The sequence below is a fragment of the Triticum urartu genome, chromosome 3A, assembly GCF_056163025.1.
Source record: "Triticum urartu cultivar PI428250 chromosome 3A, HENAU_Tu73, whole genome shotgun sequence".
Lineage (NCBI taxonomy): Eukaryota > Viridiplantae > Streptophyta > Magnoliopsida > Poales > Poaceae > Triticum > Triticum urartu.
The window spans coordinates 550,996,500-551,001,657 of NC_141875.1; the positions used below are offsets into that span (position 1 = coordinate 550,996,500).

At 50.9% G+C, this 5,158-nt stretch overlaps 1 pseudogene; it reads right to left on the bottom strand.

Annotated features, from left to right (window-relative positions):
• Positions 1-2,408: 2,408 nt before the first annotated feature.
• LOC147980483 (uncharacterized) lies at positions 2,409-2,930 on the bottom strand (annotated as a pseudogene).
• Between the last annotated feature and the right edge of the window lie 2,228 nt (positions 2,931-5,158).

Here is a 5,158-nt window from a genome sequence, read left to right on the forward strand (position 1 = left end):
TTCCCCCCGCTGTCAGCTTAGACCCACCGGAAGTGCCTCCTTATTACGCACAAAAAATTGAATACTCCCCTTGCTAGTTGGGACCCACCATGGTGGGAGGCTGACTTGTGGGCCTACTAAGTTGACTGGGACGGGGGCCTTTGTCAACTTTAGTCAATATGAACGATTCTAGATCCAGTGACCGTACGATGTCCATCCAACGGCCGTAGTGCTTCTTCAGCCTCTGGTCTTCTTGCTCCAGCCGCCCAAAGCAGCGCCGGTCGTGCCGCATGCTCCTGCCTCCGTGGTCGGTTGTGCTGCCGCGGAGGCCTCACTGCCCCCTACTATTCCCACCGCTGGCCAGGCCCTGCGGCGATGGCAGCCTCACACCGCAGCCGAACCAGTGAACCCTCGTACTCCTCTCCGCGCGGGCTTCCACTGCGCGTCTTCCCCGGCTCCCTGTCGTCCCCTTCCTAGGCCTCGCCGTCGTCCACCGCCCTGGTGCTCTCGGCACGGCGTGGTCAACGTGGTCAAGGAACGACTTCCATCGGACGTGGACTGTACATGGAGAGGCTGACAGCTGGGTCCACGGCCGCAGCAAGGAAGTGCCTCCTTATTATGTGCAAAATAATTATTCCTCCACCTGGCAGCGGGGACCCACCGGATGGGCCACCGTATTTTGTGAAAAAAATGTTTCCCCCTGACTGCTGGGACCCACTAGCTACACCTTCGCACGCAAGGAAGTGCGTCCGGGTAAAAAAACAAAACGATTCGCCCCCCTAACTGCTGGGACCCACCAGCTACATCTTCGCACGCAAGGAAGTGCCTGACGGTCGGGACCCACCTGGTCGAAGCGTACGTAGCATTGTCATTCTGGTTGCAAACGTGTACGTACATATATACTAGTCGATGTAGAGGCGCGCACGTAGCATGTACATGTACGTACAGCGGTCAGGGTGCAAGAAAGAAAATACGGCCACGTATGTGTACATATGGGCAGGGTCTCGAACGCCTACTCACGCATACTACGGCGAGGGCTCGTGTACATGGCTAGGTCAGAACGGAGAAACAGCGTCGTCGTCGTGTTCATGGGGAGGCAACGGAATGCGTCGTGTTCATGGGGAGGCAACGGAATGCGTCGTGTTCATGGGGAGGCAACAGAATGCGTCGTGTTCATCGGGAGGGCTTCGACGGAACAGGCGATGGAAACGAGGCCTGGCGTACCGCAGAACGGAGGAAACGGCCTTGTGTTCGACCGGCCATCTTCGAAACGGGATCCTGTTCATCGGGAGGGGTGTGGCGTACCGCAAAATGGAGGAAACGGACCTCCTACGGTCAAAACGGGGGTCCTATTGATCGGGAGGGGTGTGGCGTACCGCAAAACGGAGGAAACGGACCTCCAACGGTCGAAACGGGGGTCCTGTTGATCGGGAGGGGTGTGGCGTACCGCAAAACGGAGGAAACGGACTTGTGTTGGAGCGCTACGGTCGAAACAGGGGTTCTGTTCATCGGGAGGGGTGTGGCGTACCGCAAAACGGGACTCCACGGGATATTGTTCATCTCCACCGTCGACCTCCTCCAGCCTCCACGGGCTCCTGTTCATCCAGCCTCCACCGCGCGCTACTCCACCGGCTACTGTTCAACCACCCCTCCACCGTCTACTGTTCATTCAGCCCTCCACACCACGGGGTCCTGTTCAACCACCCCTCCACCGTCTAATGTTCATCCAACCCTCCACACCACGGGGTCCTGTTCAACCACCCCTCCACCATCTACTGTTCATCCAGCCCTCCACACCACAGGGTCCTGTTCATCCACCCCTCCGTCGTCTACTGTTCATCCAGCCCTCCACCACACCACGGGGTCCTGTTCATCCAGAGGCAACGCCACCGCTCACTGTTCATCCAACCCCCCTCCCCCCCCCCCCCCCCGCAACGCTCTCTGTTCATCCCATCGATCGGCTTCAGTTAGCATCAGTAGCGAAGGAATCGCTCGATCGGGTTCAGTTAACAGCCATCGATCAATCGCTCGGGTTCAGTAACGCATAGCCTGCAGTGCAATCGCTCGGGTTCAGTTAGAGCCCAACGCCTCGCTCGGGTTCAGTTAGAGCCAACGCCTCGCACACACGCGCGTACGTGTACAAGAGAAATGCACATCGCTCGGCCCCCGACCTCCCACCGTAACCGGGAACTCCCCGAAATTTTCCTCCCCCTCGCTTCTACCATGGTTTTTTCCATCATGGATGGCCCAAAGAATGTCATGCAGCTGCGTCTCCGGCCCGCCCAGGACGAAAAGCCCATTTTCTGCCATGATTTTTTGTCATAGAAGTAGGAGCCCACCACATCTATGATGATACCGGGTTTTGTCACAATTATCATCATAGAAGTGTCATATGTATGACAGGAAAAAAATTCGTTCGGCCCAAAATGTCACGGATGTGTCTTTTTTTGTAGTGTTAGGAGCAGCAGAGGTGGCCAGCGTTGGCGACGGCGGCGGCGACCGAGACAGATGGAGGATAAGGACGGGGAAGCAGCGGGCGTCCCGATAGCTTCTAGCTCGATCTCGCCCATGTAGTCGAAGTAGGCGAGGTCGGGGAGGCCGAAGGCGAACTGGAGTCGCGGCAACAACGGCGGACACCGGCGATGTACGCGGTGGGGACGGGCTCGATGGCGAGCGCACGGGGCGGCCCCGCTCGAATCGAGGCTTGCGGTCAATGAGGAAGAGGACGGCGGTGCTCCTGGACTAAGCTCGGCGACGAGGGATGGCCGGTGGCCATGGGATCGATGATGACGCGGCGATGGAGGAGCTCGGGCGGGTGCGGGGGCGAGAGTGACGGCGCGTGGGAGGGAGAAAGGAGGCTAGGGTTTGGGGGAGAGGAAGAGGGGGCCGGGGTTGCTCTTATCCACCGGGGAAAACGACGGGGAGGTGTGGGATGGCTGCCACGGCATCATCGGTGGCCATGGAGCCGGTGGATCGTTGCCACGATCCCCCTGTGTGAACAGAGAAGGGAGACGAGGGCAAGTTGGGTTGGGCTGGACCTGTTTTAGCTAAATGGGCCAAGCGTCCAGTAGGTTTAGGTCTCCCTTTTCTTAAAATTATTTCCCTTTTCTGCTTTTCCTTTTTTGTTATGCAAATAGTTGGAGCACAAAATGAATGTTGTGAAGAATGAAACTTGGCACATAATTCATGCACCAAATTGTGGTGTTGCACAAAAAGTTTTAGAGCCAACGGAATTGTTCAAGCATTTTTGGAAATTGAAAAGGCCAATCAATATGTCGTTGGGCCACTTTATATTTTTCCTAGAGATTAAAGGGAGAGCCAAATGATGTTTCTTGCCACATGATAATTAGCTAGTGAATATTTGCAACCCAACGAATATTTTTGTTTTGACATTTGAAAACTTTATTTGTTTGACTTTATTTTAAAAATCTTGAATTTGGACCGGATTCGAACCAACGCGAGTTTAACAAAAGTAATCGCGGTGATGTGGCATCATTAGCAGAGGATTACTGTAGCTTTATTATCCGGGCGTCACAATAGGCATCACGTCCGTGACAAGTAGACCGACTCCTGCCTGCATCTACTACTATTACTCCACACATCGACCGCTATCCAGCATGCATCTAGAGTATTAAGTTCATAAGAACGGAGCAACGCTTTAAGCAAGATGACATGATGTAGAGGGATAAACTCATGCAATATGATATAAACCCCATGTTTTTATCCTCGATGGCAACAATACAATATGTGTTGTTTACCCTACAGTCACTGGGATCGAGCACCGCAATATTGAACCCAAAGCTAAGCACTTATCCCATTGCAAGAAAGATCAATCTAGTAGGCCAAACCAAACTAAAAATTTGAAGAGACTTGCAAAGATAACCAATCATACATAAAAGAATTCAGAGAAGATTCAAATATTGTTCAAAGATAATATTGATTATAAACCCGCAATTCATCGGATCTCGACAAACACACCGCAAAAGAAGATTACATCGAATAGATCTCCAAGAGAATCGAGGAGAACTTTGTATTGAGATCCAAAGAGAGAGAAGAAGACATCTAGCTAATAACTATGGACCCGAAGGTCTGAGGTAAACTACTCACACATCATCGGAGAGGCTATGGTGTTGATGTAGAAGCCCTCCGTGATCAATGCCCCCTCCGGCGGAGCGCCGGAAAAGGCCCCAAGATGGGATCTCACGGGTACAGAAGGTTGCGGCGGTGGAATTAGGTTTTCGTGGTGCTCTTCGATGTTTTCAGGGTACGTAGGTATATATAGGAGGAAGAAGTAGGTCGGTGGAGCCACGAGGGTGGAGGGCAATCCCAGGGGGTAGGCGCGCCCCCTGCCTCATGGCCTCCTCGTTGGTTGCTTGACGTCCACTTCAAGTCCTCTATATCACGTTTGTTCCAAAAATCACGCTCCCGAAGGTTTCATTCCGTTTGGACTCCGTTTGATATATTTTTTCTGCGAAACACTAAAATAGGCAAAAAAACAACAATTTGGGTTGGGCCTCCGGTTAATAGGTTAGTCCCAAAAATAATATAAAAGTGTATAAATAAGCCCATTAAACATCCAAAACAGAATATATAATAGCATGGAACAATCAAAAATTATAGATACGTTGGAGACGTATCAAGCATCCCCAAGCTTAATTCCTCCTCGTCCTCGAGTAGGTAAATGATAAAAACAGAATTTTTGATGTGGAATGCTTCCTAACATATTTCTCAATGTAATTTTCTTTATTGTGGCATGAATGTTCAGATCTGAAAGATTCAAGATAAAAGTTTAATATTGACATAAAAATAATAATACTTCAAGCATACTAACTAAGCAATCGTGTCTTCTCAAAATAACATGGCCAAAGAAAGTTCATCCCTACAAAATCATATAGTTTGGTCATGATTCATTTTCGTCACACAAGAATGCTCTCATCATGCACAACCCCGATCACAAGCCAAGCAATTGTTTCATACTTTAGTAATCTCACACTTTTTTCAACTTTCACGCAATACATGATCGTGAGCCATGGATATAGCACTATGGGTGGAATAGAATATAGTGAAGGGGGTTATGTGGAGAAGACAAAAAGGAGAAAGTCTCACATTGACGCTGTTAATCAATGGGCTAGGGAGATGCCCATCAATTGATATTAATGCAAGGAGTAGGGATTGCCAT